Here is a 22,168-nt window from a genome sequence, read left to right as displayed (position 1 = left end):
GTGAAATGAGCAGGACCAGGAGATCATTATATACTTCAACAACAATACTAGATGATGACCAGTTCTGATGGATCAGGCCATCCTCAGCAACAAGATCAACCAAATCATTTCTAATGGAGCAGTAATGAACTGAACTAGCTATATACCCAGAAAAAGAACTCTGGGAGATGACTAAAAACCATTACATTGAATTCCCAATCCCTATATTTATGCACACCTGCATTTTTGATTTCCTTCACAAACTAATTGTACAATAATTCAGAGTCTGATTCTTTTTGTACAGCAAAATAATGTTTTGGTCATGTATACTTATTGTGTATCTAAGTTATATTTTAATATATTTAACATCTACTGGTCATCCTGCCATTTAGGGGAGGGGGTGGGGGGGGTAAGAGGTGAAAAATTGGAACAAGAGGTTTGGCAATTGTTAATGCTGTAAAGTTACCCATGTATATATCCTGTAAATAAAAGGCTATTAAATTAAAAAAAAAAAAAAAAAGAACAAAGGAGAAACAACAACAACAACAACAAAAAATAAATAAAATAAAATAGTAATTTACAATTCCAGAGGACTGAAGATGAAATATGATACCTTCTTCCAAAGATGTGATGGATTATGCATATTTATTATGAAAGTATGCTTTTTCTTTTCTTTTTCTTTTGTTGTTGAATTTAGGGAACAGTAGGAGGAATAAAATCAATTTTTTTAAAAGAAAAAAAATTAGGCCAGGTTTTCTAGTTAATCAGGACATGGCTTTTTATTTCTTAGTGTTTTTTTTTCAGTTGTAGCTAATGATGGTCATTTTCTTCTCTGAGAAGTAGCATGCCTGTAGAATGCACGTTTCTTTAGGGCTTCAATACTGACCTAGTTACTCAGGAATTTCTTGAACTCATGAAATGGTCACCAAAGCTTGAAACATTCACCTCTGAGGATCAGTGTTCATTCACATACTCAGAGTAAGAAACCAAAACAGAAGTGACCATCAGGGACTTGAGATCCCATTTTAGATTCTCCTAGGCAAGCCCATGCTGTTGCTTCATATACTGAAATTCTAGCCATCTCTGATATCAGGAGGTAGAGGAATGGAAGAAAAATCCCTTTTCTTTTTTTTTAATTATTATTTAATAGCCTTTTATTTACAGGTTATATGTATGGGTAACTTTACAGCATTGACAATTGCCAAACCTCTTGTTCCAATTTTTCCCCTCTTTCCCCCACCCCTCCCCCAGATGGCAAGATGACTAGTAGATGTTAAATATATTAAAATATAAATTAGATACACAATAAGTATACATGACCAAACCGTTATTTTGCTGTACAAAAAGAATCAGACTCTGAAATATTGTACAATTAGCCTGTGAAGGAAATCAAAAATGCAGGTGGGCAAAAATATGGGGATTGGGAATTCAATGTAATGGTTCTTAGTCATCTCCCAGAGTTCTTTTGCTGGATGTAGCTGGTTCAGTTCATTACTGCTCCATTGGAAATGATTTGGTTGATCACATTGTTGAGGATGGCCAAGTCCATCAGAATTGGTCATCATATAGTATTGTTGTTGAAGTATATAATGATCTCTTGGCCCTGCTTGTTTCACTCAGCATCAGTTCATGTAAGTCTCTCCAGGCCTTTCTGAAATCTTCCTGTTGGTCATTTCTTACAGAACAATATTATTCCATAATATTCATATACCACAATTTATTCAGCCATTCTCCAACTGATGGGCATCCACTCAAGAAACTTTGCTGAAAGTCGAAGAGAGACTTTTTGAGACCCAAGTATACACTCAAAAGACAGAAGAGCTTTTCTCCTGTACCCTTTATATAATTTGCAGATTGGATGGCTTTTCTTGTTAAAGTCAATAATCATTTTCAATGTAACATCCCAGCCATATGGACCAAAGAACTAATCAAGAATCACTGGTTTTCCCCCATGAGCAAAGGGCTAGATCATATATAGCAAGGAGTCAGAATACAAGCCCAATTCTGTGGAAGTGTTCCATTTCAACATCTCTATTGAGAAAAAATGGAAGGCTATTGCAATATATGACAAGGACCTGAACTAGAACTAGAGTGGCAGCTGAAATTTTAAGAAGTTTTAAGAAGAGGAAAGGGATAAGATTTTGTGGTGATGTAGAGAACAAGACTTGGATATGTAGGGTGAGAGAGAGTATGAAAGCAAGGAAAATTTCAAGGAATTGATAGACAGGATGCAGCCTGTTCAGTTGTGTCTGATTCTTCATGATTCCATTTAGGGTTTTCTTGGCAGAAATACTGGAATAATTTTCCATTTCTTTCTCCAGCTCATTTTAAAAGATGAGGAAACTGAGGCAAGCAAGATTAACTGACTTTTTCAGAATCATACAGTTAGTAAATGTCTGAGGCTGGATTTGAACTCATGAAAATGAGCCTTCCTGACTTCAGGTCCAGCACTCCACCTACTGAGTTATCCAGCTGTCCTTCAATGTAGCCTATCTGTTTGTTATTTGAGTATTTTCTCATTTTCAGGGCTTGTCACCTGTATCTTTCTCTTGTCATATTTGCTTTCTTATCCCTTAGTATCCCTGAGGAATTGATAAAGGTGTGGTCAGTCCACTGCATACTTAACCTTAATCCATTCTCCTTTACAGGCCTAGAAAACCTTTCCATTTGGGGAGTCTGTGTTCTCTGAGGACCTCTAGGTCCTCCCTTAGCTCAGAAGGTGATAATTACACAGATGCTATTTTGTTCCTCTGAGGCAGAGAATCAAAAGTCCTATTTTTAGAGACTGTGAAAACTCTTTCTCACTGTTTCCTGAAGTATCATGATGCAGGTGAACAGACCTGCTTTTCAAGGGTCTGGAATCTCTGGAGTGAATTAGGAGACGTTAGTCACAGTGGGAAACAGGAGGTTAGGATGCTGGGTTGGTGCTCGATGCCTTCAGGCCTCACCATGGCAACTGGCTTTAGACTTTTAGTGAAGTGGAGCTCTAGTAGTGAGATTTTTCCTAGAGAAAAATTTCCCTTAGGTTAACCCAATGGTTAAGAATAGTTAATGGGATTGGTGCTTATGAAGGCTTTTAGGTGCATTTGCTACTCAATTGCTTGTCTATAACCATAGCTGAGATTTTTTTCTTTTCTTTTCTTTTCTTTTTTTTTTTTTTTTGTTTGGGCACTGAGCCTGCATCTACACAGGCCAATTGCAATAGAGAGTCAAGTTATGATCTGTGTATTGTAGTTATAGACAAAAGTAAACTATAAAAATTCAGACCTCCAAATCCATTGTTCTCCTTCACAACTGTAAATGATTGAGGTCTTGTGATAGCTAGGTAGTATAATGTAGAGTGCTAAACTTGGAGTTTAAAATAAATCTGATTTTAAATTTTAAAAAGTGATTTTTAATTCTTTCTCAGATATTTACTAGCTGTGTGAGTGGGCAAAACTCTCAGCCTTAGATTCATTCTATGTAATATGGTATTTTTCTCACAATTTTTTTTCTGAGCAGCAAATGAGATAATAAATGAAAAGTACTTTGCCAGTCTTAAAGTACTATACAAATATTAGCTATTATAAATTTCATAATCCCTAGTAATAAAATTATCTCATATTTCAGTCAGATTTGGAACTAGAAGGAAATGGGAATATTTCATACTTCTAGAGAAGTTAACTTGGCATTAATTTGTTAATAGCAGAATAAAGAATATAGCAAAATAAATTCATCTGTATCATAGTAATTATGCAACCTTTGTTTGTTCTGATTAAGCATGCCATGTAGGAATCCAAGCAGGAATGAGCCAGTTCTGTTGGGATCATAGACTGACCCAAATGATCATTGAACATTGGAATTTACACGGTTTTATACACAGAAATAAACAAAGATAATCAGTATCCTGTACCATGAAGTCCATCCCAGGTAGCTTTGAACTGACCAATCAGAAAGAAGCTAGACAAGGGTGTTCACATGAATTGGCACAGTCCCTTTGAGAATAGTTACACCTAGGAATTGATCAGCTCTAGCTATTTTTGTCTATAAATCCTCCTCTCTTCCCCTTTTTCCCTTTGGGGAGAAGGGTCTGGTCTGAGCTATTGCATCACCCCTCATCTCTTTGCTTCATTTCACATATACAGTCATACTTCAAAATATTGGAAAAAGAAGAAAAGAGGTTTCCCTCATCAACTTCCCTGGCCTTTGGTTGTTTACAGATACCTAAAAATATCCATTAGGGAAATTATTTAGAAGGGTACAATGGAACAAAATTATTGACTATTCCAATAGACCTTGTAGTTCAGATTTTCATATTTAAGAAGGGGTAAAAGGAATGGAAAGAGGAAGTTAGATGGCTTAGTGGATAGAATATTGCTTGGTATCAGGAGGACCTGAGTTCAAATCTATCCAAAATACTTATAATTGTGTGACCCTGGACAAGTCATCTAACTTGTTTGTTTAATCCACTGAAGAAAGAAATGGAAAACTACTTGTGTGTCCTTGCCGAGAAAACCCCATGAACCATGTTTGCATGCTCCATGGGATCACAAAGAGTTAGAAGTGACTGAACAACAATAATGACAAAGAGAATGTAAGAGGCAGCATGTTATAATGTAGGGGTTCTCAAATTACTATTTAGAGACTTTGGAAATCCTTGAGATCCTTTCAAATAATCCAGGAGGTCAAAACTATTTTCATAATAATACTAAAGATATTATTTATATATTAAAATATTTCTTCTTTTTTCCAACTATATGTCTGTTTGAGGTTAGATCTTTATATACATCTGCTAAAACATGTCCTAACAATTTGAATGCAGAAGCAGATATAAGAATTTAGCTGCCTTCTATTGAACTAGACATTAATTTTCAAAAAAATATAAAACAAATACTACTTTTCTTACTATTTTTTGCTTTAGAAAATGTAGTTTTTTCATGCTTTTTTAAATGATATATACAAGTTTAGTAATGTTATTTAAATGAATAAATCCATATTTTGAAAAATTATCATTTTTATTTCTTATATGGCAAATATTGATAAATATAGCATGGATCTAAGCTTTAATGTCTGTCCAAAAAGCTCTGGCATTCTTAATAATTGTCAAAACTCTAAAGTGGTTCTGAGATTAAAAAAAAAAATTGATAACACTTCCTAGCTGTGTGAGCCTGATCAAGTAACTTAACTCCAATTGCCTTGCCAAAAAAAAAAAAAAAATTGAGAACCATTGGTGTAATAGAGAGCCAGTTGGCTTTGAAGTCTGGAAAATCTAGGTTCAAGTCTCCTCCTGGCTGCATACTGACTGAATGACTTTGGACAAGTCATTTAACTTTTTATTGTTCATTTTATAGGTGATGCTTATTTGCATTGCTCATCTGTAGAAACTTTCTTAACCAAAAATTCACAGATCTGATTTAAAAAAAGGAAGGAAGAAAATTGTGTTGGAGCTGTGGGGGAAATTAATAGGGTCTTCAAATATAACTTGGGGTGGGGAGGATGTGGTTCCTAAGTATTTCTTGAGAGACTAAACAGGATTCTGCACAAGGACAGAGTCAATTCAAATTCAAGGAGCTAAGCAGAGGGCAAGAAAGACATTTACAGCAATGGTGTCAGAATTGGTCCATAAGCATTTATTAAGTGCCTACTCTATGCCTGATAATGTACTAAGTGCTGAGAATATAAAAAAAGGGCAAAAGACAGGCATTGCCCTTATGGAACTCACAGTCTAAGGTGGGGAGACAACATTCTAACAACTATGTAATTGGTGATAAATTTCAAGTGATAATCACTGAGGGGGATGAGGAAAGACTTCTTTCTTGTAAAAGGTGGGAAGTTAATACAGACAACATAATTTGAAGAGAGATATTGGCATAGTGTCAGGTAATAGCAATCAACTTCTCTCTGTAAATTAGCAATGATAACAACAACTAACATTTATAGAACATCTAATTTGCATTAGATCAGCAATCTGTAATATATAATGGTTGGGAATAAAACTTCATTTTCCCTAGAGAAGTCACTAATCTCAGCCCTTTGTCATACCATGTTCTGAAGAGATAAGGAGGAAATCAGATGTGTTTTCCATCTGTGAGGAGTTTGTAATCTAAAAGGAGAGACAAGACAACACAGAGATACTTGGTGGGTGGGTAGGTACTCTGTAGATAAGAAAGAATTGCAAGGATTAGCAATCACATAGATCACATATATCATATAAAGATATATTTTAAGGTTATTTCCCAGACAGGAAACAATCCCATAGTCCTTCAGGCCTTGGATATTTCCATATCTGTGGGCCAAGTATGAAGAGGCCATCTTCCCAATGAACTAACTAATGAAGCTCTGTTGTTCTCCATGTCTTTTCTGCGGCTTCCTCAGGACTCTCTTTGGATCCAAGATCTGATATATGTCTCAATAATCCTCAACCTCTGGCAACAGGGTAAATAATTGCATTTGGGTCCCAGGTCCTCACCCTTTATTTTTAACCAAGAGGTCAAGCATCAGCTCCTAAGATAACCTGTCCCAGATCACTGATAAAAAAATGAGAGGCACAGCTGATGAGAAGGTTGACATTAATACATTTTCTGGTTCTTACCACTAGAGAGATGACATCATTGGCAACCAATGGGAGGCTGTGTTTATTTCCAGGCTTGGCAGATATTGCTTGATTACATTTAATTTTAGTTGGATCTTCCTATAGACACAATAACACCAGCCCAGATGAAGAGGAAGCTGTCTGGACTTTTGTTTTCTTCCTCTGAGAAGGGTTGAGTTTCTAATTCTCCAAAGTTGCCTAGGCTTGCAGAAAGAGTATTTAGGAGTCAAAGAATTCTGTTTGCCAACCTAGATTTGCAATGTTTTGATGTGTCTGTAATGACTGGTTAATAGAGCAGTGGGACCTGGATGATAATGTAAATGGTAGGAAACTGAGATATTACCTGATTAATTCTGTGGGTCCATCTAAAAAAATGGCTTCATTTATTTATTCTTTTACCTCCAAAACATTTATTAAGTATATGCAAAGCCTTGTGCTAGCATTTAAGGATAGAAATAGAAAAAACAATACAACTACTTGGGAATGCAACTTGAAAGAGGAGAAGACATAGAATAAAAACTGGCATTGTGGTATATGGAAAGAGAGCTGGTTCTGAAATGAAAGGATAAAATATCAGATATTGCCTCTGATATTTATTAATTTGTGATTTTGGATCAATTACTTAGTGTTTTTGTTTTTGTTGTTGTTGAGCCATGTTAATAAGTGGTTTAGTTATGCCTGACTCTCCTTGACCCCATGGACCAGAGCATACCAGGTCCTTCTCTCTACCTCTGTCTCTTGAGTTTAAATAAGCTCATATTCATTATTTCCATAGCATTATGTATCCATCTTATCCTCTGTCATCCCTCTTTACTTTTGTCTTCCATCTTTCCCAATATCAGGTTCTTTTCTAGTGAATTTCATCTTCTCATTATGTGACCAAAATATTTAAGCTTTGACTTCAGTATTTGATCTTAATTAATTAATTAATGACCTCAACCTATTTATTTATAAATCTACCTTTAAATGACCTCAATATCTTTATCTATAATAGGCTGGATTGTGTCTCTGAGTTCCTTTTTAGCTCTAGTTCTATAATCTTAAGTATGATATAAGGGTGGAGGTGGCAGCTTAAAGGAGAGAGCCACTAGTGCCCTGGGAAAATTTTAGGAGAGAGATCAAGGAAGACTTCTTGGAGGATGTGGTACCTGAGTTAGGATTGGAAGAAAGAGGATTTCAATGGGTACAAGTAAAGAGGGAGTATATGCCAGGCCAGTGTTTATGTACACCACTATTAGAAAATAGCTGGCAGTACAGTTTGTCTGGAATATAGAATACAAAAGGAATTATCAAATGAAACAAGGATAGAAAGGTAGATTGGGATCTGATCATGGGAGATCTTGAACGCTAGGCTGTTTTTTTTTTAGGCAATAGAAAGTCATTGAAGATCTAAAGATAGGGGAGTAAAATTTAGTTTAATACAATAAACATTTATTAAAGCAACTATTATGAGCTAGAAACTGTGTCAACTGCAGGATACAAAGACCATTTCCCTTGTATTTTTACTTAGGAATGAGAGAGAATAACATGTAACAAAATAATGTAACAATAAAATACACACTGTACCATGTAAATACAGAGCAGTTAGATGGTATGAGGATTAAAATTACTCCAAATACATCAAAACAGACAGATGCAGAGCTCTGAGCCAATGGCACTTTATTAAAACGTCCATGGTCTCCTTTAATGAAATAGACCTCAGATCTTTCTCATGATCTGAGATGTCTCCTCCTTCCAGGGCTCTATTTTTATAGGGCTAGATGTCTTAAAACTTTGTGATATTATAGACAGTGAGACTAGCTAAAGGGGTTTTTTACAGTGTTTCAGGCAAAAAATGATGAAGACTTTGACTAGATAGAGCAGAGAGAAGGGGACAGATGGGAGAAATTTTGGCGAGATAGACTTGGCAAATAAATGAAGGTGGGGGAGGGATAAACAGGAATGAAAAGACAGAGATACTGAGGTTTCAAGCCCGGAGGTTGGACAATGGTGCCATCAAAAATGAGAACAATAGGAAGTGGGGCAGGTTTCAGTTCTCTGACTAGTATTGCCAGCAGGAAGGACTATGGTTAGGGATATTAAGGGAGGGTTCACTGTGCAGTCAGAACACTATACAGTCACTTACAGATTATGTCTACAGAATGTCTACAAGAACACTGGATGGGTCACCTGCTTCCAAGTAGCCTTCTTATTGGCCAGTCAGGATGCCTTGAAATTTTACCAACTGTAATGGACTCTTTTTTAAAGCAGTATCTCTGTGGAATCGAATCTATCTGGAAGAACTGAGATATGTAACCCTTAGTGTGCTACAATGGAGCAGATCCAATTGTTTTGTCACACTTGGCTGTAGGATTAAATGTATTGACTGGGGGAGTGGGGAGGAGGAACAAGGAAAATGCCTAAGAATCTAACTGAGCTAGATGGGAGAGGGGCCTTTAGTTAGAGGGGAGAACAGAATGAGTTTCCAAGGTACTCAGTGAGGAGGGTAGAAGTCAATTAAAAAAAGGTGGGGTCAAAGGGCACTTGGACAAAATAAGCTTTCTTATTGTGCATCGAGCCCAAATCTCTTCAATCCCTGCCTATGTTTCCAGTAACAGCTTTCCTGGCTCTATGAAAATCCCAGCCTAATTGTAAGGGGAGTAGAGATATTAAATTTCAGGCTCAGCCAGCTGCCTGGTGGGGAATTTTTTGGAAGCTGTTTTCACACTAGGCATTTATTTTTAATCCCTGGCTGCAGTGTGATCCTATCAACTATGCTCTGTGATTTCAGCTACCTCCTATCCTCCCTTACTTCTCCAGTGATTGTATCCCTTAGCTGGTATGCTAATTTGGGACACTATTTGAAGATCTGATCTTAGGTATTCAAATCAGGGAGATAGTAGGACCCTCAGATGTGACAAACTACATAGAGGGGAATGCAGGGAACTTGGGGGACCAATCACAACTCCAAGGAAACTTCTTTACCACCCATTCTCCATCCCAAAAGACCTATTTAATCTTTGAGCAATGCTTTAACTATGCATCTTTCCCTTTGCCTTGCAAACAGCCTGTAGGAGCTTCTTGGCAGTAGCTATACTCATAATCTTTCCATGAAATTTTTAGGCTTCTGATCTCTCTATTATATGGCCCAGAGCTAGATCAGTATTAACTAGTAAACAAAGCCTTCTGGGCAGCTTGATCTGGTAAAAAAAATCATGGGATATGGGATTAGAAAATCTCAATTGAAATCTTGACTTTAATACTCTCTAGCTGTCTGACCACAGACATTTCATCTTTATAAACCTCAGTTTTGTTTTTTGTAAAATGGGGTTACTATTAGTATTAGAATTTAATAGGTGAAAGGGACCTTAGAAATCATCTTGTTCAACCCTCTCATTTTTCAGATACAGAAACTGAGTCTTAGACAGATGAAATTACTTGCTCAAGATACTACAAGTGGAAAACAAGATAGCTGAAATTTGAACCCAGGTCCTTTGACTTCACATCTTCGTTTTTCCACTTCACCATAATAGTACTTTTATTTTCTCTAGAGGATGGTTGTCATAGTAAATTAAAATGTATGTGAAGTTACGTAAATATCAGCAATTATTTATTTCTAGTTTCTTGAATATAATGAGTGCTGAATAAATACTTGTTAAATTGATTTTGAAGCTGCTGCCCACCCCTTTTTTGTCCCCTTTGAAGATTTTCACTCTTTGAAGTTTTTTCCCTAGAGTTATCCTTGAAATGATTTTCATAGGAAAAGAGCCCTGAAACACATATAGAGTAGTTTTGTCAAAGGAGTTTAGGAGTTCTTTTTTTTTTTTTTTTTTTTTTTTTTTTTTAAGAGTTAAGCGACATGCCGAAGGTCACATAGCTAGTAATTGTCAAGTGTCTGAGGTAAGTCATTTTGATTTAGGGGATATAACCCTGGTCAGAAAAACTTAGGTTCAAACTTTTAGATACTTACTAACTATGTTTTTGGGCAAATTATTTAACTATTTGTTGCCTCACTTTCCTTATCTGTAAAATGAGGGGCTGAATTCAATGATCTCCCACATCTCTTCCATCTCTAAATCTCTGCTTTTATGAAATCTCCTGCCTTGGATGACTCTAGATAAATCTTCATGTTATTTTGCCTTGATCCAGATCTCTCCAAGCCATTTTCCAACCAAATCCACATCACACACTGAAATGGTACCATCTACCCCCTTTTCTTGCACTCCTTTATGCATTGTTCTCTGGCATTAGAATATAAGCTTCCTGAGTTCAAGTACTTTTTAAAAAAATTATTATTATTCCTAATACAGTGCCTGGCATATAGTAAGCTCTTAATAAATGTTGTTATTTATAAATGTATTTCCCTCTTTGTCTCTGTCTTTCTCTTTTTGTCTCTGTTTCTCTCAATTGAACACAAATGCTATCATCTCTGACTGTTTCTACAACTGCCTCTCCTTTTCTTTCTGTCAATATTTGTCTCCAGCCTTGCTTCCAATTCTTCTGCAATTCTGGTGGTCCTTGCAAACATCACCTTGACAAGAATCTGTGGGGATTGATATTGTTTTCATACTGCAGCCTGAGACCACTGTGCCTATGTACAGATGTATGAAAACTAGGGCAAACATCCCAAAGCAGGCCTTTCTGTGATCAGCGGAGTATATGACAAGGCATAGAGAAAATAGTATTAAAATCCATGTCAGAAGACCTACCTTCCAATCTTTGTCCTGTTGCTTGGTGTCTGTGTTACTATGAGCAATTGATTTTTTTCTTCTCTGTGTCCCAACTTCCATCTGGAAAATGGACAGACTGAACTAGATGTTTTCCAAGATTTCTTCTAGCTCAAACATAATATGATTAATTGGTATCTATGAAATGTTGGCAGAAATGACAAGGGAAAACTGATAGATACAGTAAAAGGAAACTAAAGAAAAGAGTAGATTTGAAGCTCAATCTTGAGCCAATGTTTCACAATTAAACACTTTATGGAGAAAATCAGTGTCTGGGCAATAAAATCCTTTATTGCTTCTGGAGAAATATTTTGTCTTCTGTACCTTTTCCCAACATGCAAACATATATATATATATATATATATATATATATATATATATACACACACATACATACTAACACTTGTCTCAGGACAGTTGAAGATAATCTCATTTGACATTGATTAGTTGTACAAACATGGGCAAGTCACTTACCCTCTTTGACCTTAGTATTCTCCTCTGTAAAATGGGGATGATTCTACCTTCAATATCTACCTCACAGGGTTATTATAAGGCTCAGATCAAATGTCTCTCACAAATAAGAGATGCCTAAGAGAAGGCATTTATCCTCATAGCTCAGAAAGGGAGGTCATCATAAAACTGTCATCTCTATATTTCATCATTAGTGTGTCAATCAGTTAACAATAGAATTTTGATGAGATCCTGAAATAGTGATAAGAGAAACTAAAGAACTTATCCCTGAGCAGGTAGAAGATTCTGATATAGACAGTTTAACTCTATGGTCTCATCCTTTGGGGAGGTCTTACCCCCTGGAACTGAAATTCAAGTTATGTCAAATTCCTGAGACCCACCCTCTAAAGAGGTCTTGAGCAGTCTCACCTTGTCATGTTCTGTCAGAAATACCAGTCATGTCTCTGAGATTAAATCAATCCATATAAAATATACCAATGGGCCATCCCATGGCTGTTGCCTTCCTTTGGGTTGGCTCACCATGACACTCTGCCTGGTTTCTTTCCCCTTCTCCTTACCCCATGCCAAGTGGTCTCTTTCCTAACTCCATTATGCTTCCCAACACCACTTCTCTTCCTTATAGCTAACTAACTCTTTTAGGGAGCTAAGTTCCTTTCAGGATTTTGCCTGCCAGCTAAGGGCATGACCCAACCACATGGGTGTTTCCTTTCTATGGGGTAATTCTGAGTTCCACTGAGGAACTGGTCTTTCATATGCTCTCCCACTCTATTTTATATTTACCATTCCTGGTGTTTATTGTATCCCTTCATTTTGTTTGCAACCTCTTCCCTAAATAAATTTTCTTTTTGCCAAAGAGAATGGCCAGTGAGAATTTTTCACATGACTGAACCCCAACTTTAGGTGCCAAACCCCACATCACCCCCCACATACAGTGCTGACCAGGCACTGTGCTAAGCATTTGGAATAAAAAAGAGGTAAAAGACAGTTTCTACTTTCAAGGAGCTCACAGAAGAGACAATAAGGTATATGCAGGACATATAGGAAATAGAAGATACACATACATATATATATACATATAGAGGATAAATATATATGAGATACATATATAGGATAAATATATAAGCAGGAAAAAAAGAGAGGAGGCATTAGAGTTAAGAGATTGGAAAAAGTTTCCCATAGGAAATGGGGTTTTAATTGGGATTTAAAAGAAGCCAAAGGGCAGAGATGAGGAAAGAGGACATTATAGGGGCACAGCTAGAGAAAATGCCCTGGGCAGAGAAAAGGAATGTCTTGTTGAAAGAACAGCCAGGAGCCACCAGATCAAAGGATATGTAGTGGGGAGTGAAGTGTGAGAAAACTGGAAAAGGACGAGGGGGTGAAGTTATGAAAGATTTTGAATACCCAGTAAAGGATTTTGTATTTGATCTTGGAGGCAATAGAAGGCCACTGGGAGGCTCTTGGGCATCTGGGAGGCCAGCAATGTCAAAGACTGGGCTTATAGAATTCCTACTCTTGAGATTATATATGCATGTCCAAGAGTACATATGTGTGGGGAAGTCTGAAACTTTCATGATATCTGACTCCATGAGGTTTTGAGAAAACAAATAAGGGAGTTCTATTAGAAAAAGGAGAGTTTTACTGCTCAATTTGGAAGAGCAGAATGATTTGAGACTACCAAAAAGGATGGGACTTAAGAGAAGCATCAATCACAATCTAAGATGAAGCTGTCTGGCTTCCCCATGCTTACAGAACAACTTTGTTATAGTTATCCTGTATGCATGAGGGGGCTGGACAGGATACAGAATTGTTCAGAACATGCATGCTGTCTTGAAAACCTAGATGTGGAGATTAGAAGAGAAATCTTAGGAATCCCTGTAGTATCTGTCTAGTTTTCATGTGTTGAGGCAACACTGAAGTATAATATGACAAAAGCTATCTCTGACCTCAAAGACTTAAGTTCATATACTGCCTTTGATATTCCTTGCTCACATGTTTCTCTCTCGACATATTACTTAGCTTCCTAGGACCTCAATTTCTTCATTTATAAAATGAGGCAGCTGAAGTAGATGGCTTCTGGGTCCTTTCTTGTAGGACTAAATCGATTACAGTTACTACCTTTCTTAAATAAAGATATCTGCCTTTGATGGACACAACTTGGAGGGACCAAGGGCCTATAATAATAGTTGGCATTTACATAGTATTTTATGGTTAGCAAAGTGCTTTGCATGGATTATCTCATCTTATTATCTCAATTTTATAGGCAAGAAAGCTGAAGCAAAAGGGAAATAACTTGTAGAGTCCCACAGCTAATAAATGTTGGATGCAGGATTATGAAGTCAGGCCTTCCTGACTCCAGGTCCACTGTTCTATCCATAGCTCCATCTAGTGGCTTTTTCCTGGGAAGCCTTTGCCCCAGTTTTGTTTTTAGTTTTAAAATTCAGCATTCAAAATCCCAGAGCTTTCCATTAGGTCAGAAAATTGCCCTAGCTGCAGCAGAGATGTCCTGCTTCTTTCCAGATGTACCTTGAGATGTAACTTAGCTGGACTTGAAAAAAAGATTCTCTCATTTGACATTGCCTAGCTATAAACATGGGCAAGTCTGACTCTCAATTTTCTCATCTGTAAAATGGGGGTGTTTCTACCTCTCAGTATCTATCTCATAGGGTTGTTGAGAAGCTGAGATGAGACATTGTACATAATGAATGCATTTTGCTAGCCTTGAGTGTTGTAAGAGATATTGTTGTGCCACAGTTCCCTTTAATTGTCCTGCCTCAGTTTCCCTAAATTGTTCTGCCTCAGTTTCCTTGAATTATTCTGTCTCAATTCCTTGAATTGTTCCACCTTAATCCCCCTGGTTGCAAGCCCTCCCTCCCCCCTTCCTGACCATTAGGATTGAGATAATTGGGGCTGTGGAGATCTGACATTCCAAAAGATAATACTCTTGGTGTCTTATCTCAGACACCTAATTGGTATCCTCTATATCTCTAAGTTTCAGACTTCCTGGCTTTAGTTGGATATCTCCTAAGTCCTCTCAATTTGTAAGAATTTATGGTCCTACCCCCAACCTATCCTAACCAGATTGATGATCCCTTCTTGGAGAGTCCCAATCACCAGTTTGGACTCCACCTTTCTCCCTCCCCCCACCCCCCACCTTTGTCTACCCCAACTTAGAGCCAGGTGTTTATAGATTTCATGGAACTTCATATTTCAGGCTAGATTCTTTGAGACAAAAGTCTGATTCAACCTTGAGACCAAAAATGGATCCTTTTGGTCCCAGAAAATTTCTCCCTCTCAGAAACCCAAATAAAATACTAAAAACTCTCTAAACTCTATCTTGCCTCAGTTTCTCTGGCATTACAATATGACTGGAGACTTTGTTACAAAGAAAGGGAACTGTGCCATTATGATGGAGCTGGGGGTTTTGAGGAGTTTGGGGAAAGTTCTCCCTTCTAGGCTTGCAAGTTCTCTTGCAAAGAACCAGTCCAGCCTCAAGAAAGCCAGCTTCCCATTAGCCTAATTTTAGGGTCCCAATCTCTAATGTGTTTTCAAATGAAGTCTCATTTCTCCTCAGAGACAGAGAACAGCTCCAAGGACTTTAACTCTCTTCTGACCTTTTGAATGCAAATGAGACAATAATAATAGCTCACATTTATACATAGCCTGAAGGTGTGAAAAACACATTATATCTCTTATCTCATTTGATTTTCACAACATTTTTGGAAAGTCTGTAGGGTAGTCATGATTATATTGCCTTTTGACATAGGGGGAAACTGAGTCTTGAGTCTCACCAAATTAGTATGTTTCAGGGCTAGAACTTGATCCCAGTCCATAGTATCATAGGATTTTGAAGTTAAAAGTGACCTTGTGGAGCATCTAGGTGGCAAAGTGGATAGAACAACAGCCCTGAAGTCAGGAGGACCTGAGTTCAAATCTGATCTTAGACATTTAATATTTCCTAGCTGTGTGACCCTGGGCAAGTCACTTAACCCCAATTCCCTCAGCCAAAAAAAAAAAAAAAGTGATCTTGCTGTTGATGTTCAGTTGTTTCAGTCATATCGAGCTTTTGGGACCCCATTTAGGATTTTCTTGGCAAAGATAGTGGAGTGATTTGTCATTTTCTTCTCCAACTCATTTTACAGATGAGGAAACTAAAGCAAACAGGATGAAATGACTTACCTAGGGTCACAGGGCTAGGAACTGCCTGAAGTCACATTTGAACTCAGGTCTTCCTGACTCCAACTCTGGTACTCTATCCATTGTGCCATTTAGCTGTCCATAGATGACCTTAGTAATGATCTAATATTTATTTTATTGAAAGGGAAATCAATGCAGAAAAAAGGGGATTGATTTAGCCAATGTCAGACATGGAGTAAATGACAAAGACAGAATTTGAACCCAGGTTTTTTGACTTCAAATCCATCATTCTTTTCACTATGTAATGTCATAGTCAGAAGAGATGATTTATTAAGTAATGTGGGGGATCAGTGAGCATGGTCCAGGAATGTTGCTATAGCTGGCCTTTTTGAATCATTTATTTGTGGTATTGTCTCAATTGAAATGAGCATTGGACTTAAAAGTCAGGAGACTTGCCTTTAAATCTCCCCAGAAAGGGAAAAAAAAAACAAAACCAACATAATCATGCCCAGGGGCATGGGCATTAAATCTTTAAATCTCATTTTATTAGTTAGGCAAATCATTTTGTCTTTCAGAGACTATTTCTCATTTGCAAAATGGAGTAATACCTATCTACAAAACTGTGATGAGAAAACCACTTTGTAAACCGTAAGCTACATAAATGTGAATAAACCAAATTTACTGTCCTTTCCCTACCCCACAGTCCCATCAAGTCATTTATGAAAACCACTTTGATTATTTCATGATAGGCTCAGAGTCTGACTCCTAGAGCTCAACACCTTGAATCCAATTCACCCTCCAATTCTTCTTTCTGAATTGTGAGCCCACCTCCCAGAAAAAGTCTGACCCTAAACAACTCCAGAGTCCCAAAGTCTAAAGTAGCCCCGCCTATTGTCCAGAGACCAGATTGTAGTCTAATTCCCAGATCCCTGACTTTTGAGTCCCAAACCCAAAAAGTAGAGTAAAAAACTAAAAGGTCAGAACCTTTAACCCTGAATCTTGAACCAGCACAGAACCTGGAACCTAGACTCCCACATCCCAGAACCCAGCCAAATTCAGAACCCTGAGCTTTCCCTTATTTTTTCTAGAACTTGCATTTCTTCCACAGAACTAAATTAATAATAGTGTAATTCTCTTTTGGCCCAGCAATGACTGCTGACTGTACAGACCAAAATGAGTTTAACCTGTTCTGACTGCTCTTGCCAGAGAATGCACTCATAAAGGAACCAATGGGCCTTCATTATTGCTGATGTTAGCTGGGTGCTATCCATCTCATCTAAGTCCAGAGATAGCATTTTCCTCATTTAGCCTGACTTGGATTGTGTTCTCCAGGAGCATTTTAGATCAGCAATACCCAGTGTGTTGCCTGAAGGAATAGTAGTAGAAGTAGTGGGAAGGACTCAGGGTCCCCAGCCCATTTACTAAATTGACCCATTCTAGTGCCAGAAGGAGGACTTTCCTTAAGATTTTCAAGGTCTCTCCAGGGTCTGAATGGAAGCTTGAGCCACAATAAAGTTCCTTTGAAGGTGCTGATGCCAAAGACAGTTAGTGCTTCATTTCTAGCTTTTGCTTTGGAGCGTAGCCACTTTAATTAAATCCCACATCCTTTGCTTCCTCTCTGAGCCTTACCTCCCATTGTGGTGACATGGCATGTCATAGAGAACCAGACTTTATAGAGGTGAGGTCACCCTTCTGTTAGATGGAAGCAAGCCAGTCATTAAAACACACACATATACACACACACACACACACACATACACATACACACACACACACACACACACACACACACAAACACAAACACAAACCCACAAAACAATTGGGTAGCTTGATCTCAAACTAAATGATCTGAAGTTCTTGGATGGAAGGCATTTAAAAATGCCAATTATCCCAATAATAATAGTTCCTATTTTGTTTATTGCTGGAAGAATAATAAAACATTTCCCTCACTATATTCTTGAGAATACAGTACAATCAATCAATTGGCAAGCACTTATTACATGGCTTCTGAGTGCCAAACAATGTGCCAAGCACTGAGTATAAAAATATAATGAAACTATCTCTACTCACAAGGAGTACTATTACCTTCACTTATGGGTGAAAAAATTGGGATTAAGAGAAGTGAAGAGGCATATCAATTTATAGGATTAGAAACTGGAATAGAATTTAGAGATTAGAAAGTCTAATCCTTTTATTTACAAAGGAGGATGTGGAGGATCAGAGAGCACCAGTGGTTTACTCACAATTAATAATAGAAGAGCCAACATCAAAACTAGCCAAATGTTCTGACACCATATCTATTGTTCTTGCTATGTTATGAACCCATAGCCACAGTGGTAATATATATATATTTTATGTGCCTAGATCTGACCATTGGCCTTTTGACTCCAAGGACCAGGCTCTTCCCATTATACTTCCTTTGCTGTAGTGGACCCTAGGTTTTCTTTTTTGTAATTTTTGGTTGGGCCATAATCTGCTGAGAGGGACTTTAAGAGGATATTTGGTCTATCTTACTACCCCTGGGAATAATTTTTTTTCTTTCAATAGTATTTTATTTTTCCAAATACATGTACAGATAGTTTTCAACATTCATTTTTCTAAAACTTTATGTTCCAAATTTTTCTCCTCCTCTTCTTTACTTCCCTCCCTTTCCAAGACAGCAAGAAATCTGATATAGGTTAAATATATGTAATCCTTTTAAATATATTTCCATATTTGTTATGTTGTACAAGAAAAATCAGAACAAAAGAGAGAAAACATGAGAAAGAAAAACAAACAAAAGGTGAAAATATTATGCTTTGATTGACATTCAGTCTTCATAGTTTTTTTCTCAGGATGTGAATGGTATTTTCTATCCCAAGTCTACTGGAATTATCTTGCACATGATTATGTTCTTTTTAAAATTTTAACTTAATTTTTAAATAGTATTTTAGTTTTCCAACTACATGCAAAGATAGTTTTTAACATTCACTTTTGCAAAACCTTATGTTTTAATTTTTTTCCTTTTCTCCCCTCCTCCGCCTCCCTAATACAGCAAGCAATCCGATATAAGTTAAACAAGTGCAATTTTTAAAAACATATTTCCATATTTTTCGTCATGTTGTGCAAGAAAACGGGAAAAAAACCCAAGAAAACAAACAACAAAAAAGAAAAATACTATGCTTTGATCCACATTCAGTCTCCATAATTCTTTCTCTGGATTCAGATAGTACTTTCAGTTAGAAGTCTATTGAAATTTCCTTGAAACACCTTATTGTACGATTATGTTCTTAAGCATCACAGAAACAGAAACCTAAAAGTCATCACAGAAAAGGTCTCCCAGAATGGAGGATGAATTTAGAGGTCACACTTGCACATTCTTTGCGTTGTTAACTCTTGCTAAACACAATTATTCTTCTTCCTGTATATTGGTCATACAGCACATTTTTGTTGTTGTTGTTGTTTTTTCCTGCAGTACTTACATATGTTCCTTATTCTGCTAATAAAAGTATGAACTCTTTGAGGTCAGGGACCAGGTCTTATCCATTTTAGCACTATGCACATAGTAGGTCTTCGATAAGTACCAGTTGGAATAATAATAAAAAAAGGCCTGAGTGCTGAGATGGATATAAGGATAGTACTATGTTCCATAGCCGGAAAGCTTCAAGATTGTATGTTTTGGATTTTAGGCAAAAATGTATTATTAGGGCAGCCAGATGGCACAGTAGATAAAGCACAGGCCCTGGAGTCAGGAGGATGGGAGTTCAAATCTGGCCTCAAATACTTACTAGCTGTGTATTAATACTTCCAAATGCAAGATGTGACAACAACAACAAAATCATATTGAATTTGAAGTCAGAGGACATGGATTCAAATCCCAGATTTATAACTTATTACCTGGTCAAGTAATTTCATCTATAAATGAGGGGGGTAGACTAGATAATCTCTAATGTTCTTTTCATTTCTAAATCTCGGGTCCTATTCTGCAATTAAAGCAATGCTACCCATCTGTTTCTTCAAACACACTTCTCTTTCCATCTCCCTTTTCTATATGTGATAAGTGGGCTGGTAAATTTTTTGGGATATACATTCAACTCTCAATTGAAGTAACAGAGGGAACTCTATTGTAGATAATCCAATAATTGTTTCCTTAGCCTTTGCAAACCATTCTGTTTTTTGTTTTTCCTTTTAGTAACAGCAGGCTCTCCTTTCCTCATTATAATTTTACTGGGGTTGATCATTCAAGGAGCCTGCCTTTCTTGAGCTTGAACATTGACTGATTGGGGGAAGCTGGCATAAGTTGTTGCTATGTTGGAGGGCAGACAGAAGAAGGCATCCTGGGATAAAAAACTCAGTCTCAGAAAACCACCAAGTGGCTGAAGGATGTTCTCACAGACAATTCCAAGTTAACTGAATTCACCAGGTGGAACGTCACACGGGGCTTTGCACAAAGTAGGGGGTCAGTAAATATTTGTTAAACGAGTGAATGAAGGAATCCAGTAGGGGAGCCTTTTTTTGCAGGAGGGAATGGCACCTATGGAACACCGTGGCCATTCCTCAAGGCTGGCCTCACTCAACCTCAATTCTAAGACTTAGAATCATGCACATTAAGTAGGCCCACAGCTTCTTGTCAGCCTGAATCTCCCCTGGGTTCTTTCTGTTCTTGTTAGGGTTCTTCCTTTCCCTCCATCAATATCTTCCTCCGAAGCCCCACTGCCTTCTAGCGGAGCATTGTGTCATCATCTTTGTCCTCAGGGTCCTTTTGGCCTCTTTTTTTAACTTGCCAGTTCTCTCTCTCTTACCCTCCCCTGCATCTTCTCTCGCCTACTCCTTTCTTTGCCTCCTCTTCACTACTAACCTCTGCCTCCACCTCTGTCTCTGTTTCTATCTCTTTAGTGTCCCTGTTTCTATCCGTCAAAGGGAATCTAATTTCATTCTCTCTCCCTTCTCTGTTTTCTTGTCTCTCTAATTCTCTCTCGCTCTCTCCTTGTTTCTCTTTTTTTCTTTCTCGGTTTCTCTCTGTCCTACCGATCCTGTCTTTCTGTCTCTCCATCCAGCCTGTCTCTCCTCCCTCCTTCTTTTACCCCCCCCCCCCCCCCCCCCCCCCCCCCCCCCCCCCCCCCCCCCCCCCCCCCCCCCCCCCCCCCCCCAGCCGCCGCCTCCGCCGCCGCCTCCGTCTCCTCCTCCTCCTCCTATCTCTCCAGCCCTGTACCGCATTGCTGTAGTACAGGGGGTCACTGCATTGCGCCGTCACCGTCAATAGGTGGACCCCCTCCTAGGAAGATAAAACCGCCAGAGCCGGCGCTGCCAGTCCCTCTGGCTGAGACCTCAGCTCCGGGTAAGATCGCTTGTGCCCCCCTCCGTTCCCCTCGGGAGGCCTCTGGGCAATGAGGGCAGCCCCTTGCCTCTGCTCCAGATCCCCGGGGACTGGGAGGGGTAGGAGCCCGGGATGGGAGAAATCGGGGATGGACTAGGGAGAAGGTGAAGACGTAGAAGTAAATTGTCTTGGGAGTGGGGGGTGGGCTGGGGTTACCCACATCGAATCCGCACATTGAATCCCCTGTCCCAAGGATTGCGGAAAAGGGTTGGGAGTGTAGGTGTTGGGAAAGGACACCTGCAAGATCTGAGAGGTGGGGGCAGCAGCCGCAGCTCGAGATGGGTCGTGCTGCGTCGTAGCTTGTTTATCTCGTTCTTAAAGCGAGGTGCGTCCTTGTGGGGTCTCCGGGGAACCGGAACCCGGGCGAGAGCATAGAGCACAAGCAGAGGCAGCCTTGACCTTGCGGCTTTCAGAGGGCGGTCCCTTTGGCTGCCCCTGAGGAGGGGTCTGGGACCAGGGCCGCTCCAGGGTCACCTCTGCTTTCCCGGTAAGACAATTGCTCGTCAGCCTCGGGGGATTCTCAGAATGGTAGGCTGAAGTGAGATGGGGAGTGGGATGAGGAGGTGGTGAGGATTAGGAGGTGGGAGTTGAGGGGGTGCTGCTAGGTTGATTTGATCTGGGATCTTAAAATACCCCTGCCAATCCCCCCTATCTTTCAGGGTGCCCACTTCCTCCTCCCCAATATCTTAGGCTTCTCTGGATCCTAAATATCTGAGGTGTGTGTGTGTGTGTTTGTGTGTTCATTTGTGTCTGAATTTCTGTGCGTAGATCTCTCTCAGTGTCTGTCTGTCTCTGTCTTTGTCTCTGTCTCTCTGTGTTTCTTTGTCTCTCTGTCTCTCCCTTTCTCCTCTTCCTAAAAAGATGGGTATCTACCATTAGAAAAGAGGGTGAGACAAGTGGGAGGAGATTTTTTTATAGGACCTTAGGGAACTGTCATCCTTTGGCATCTTG

General features: G+C 38.7%; 1 protein-coding gene across 2 annotated transcripts in view; it reads left to right on the top strand.

Annotated features, from left to right (window-relative positions):
- The first annotated feature begins 20,970 nt into the window (after positions 1-20,970).
- Positions 20,971-22,168, top strand: part of EEF1A2 (eukaryotic translation elongation factor 1 alpha 2) — a 28,673-nt gene continuing 27,475 nt past the window's right edge. Inside the window, exon 1 of one of the 2 annotated variants that reach the window (XM_031951783.1) lies at positions 20,971-21,178. The gene's annotated coding sequence lies outside the window, so the exon portion shown is untranslated. Of the gene's footprint in view, positions 21,179-21,285; positions 21,705-22,168 lie in introns of those variants that run through there. The other variant, XM_031951784.1, reaches the window with a different exon arrangement.

This window comes from Sarcophilus harrisii, chromosome 2, assembly GCF_902635505.1.
Source record: "Sarcophilus harrisii chromosome 2, mSarHar1.11, whole genome shotgun sequence".
In the NCBI taxonomy this organism is placed as follows: domain Eukaryota; kingdom Metazoa; phylum Chordata; class Mammalia; order Dasyuromorphia; family Dasyuridae; genus Sarcophilus; species Sarcophilus harrisii.
The sequence above is the reverse complement of the archived record's forward strand: the minus strand, read 5'-3'. Positions and strand labels throughout refer to the sequence as shown.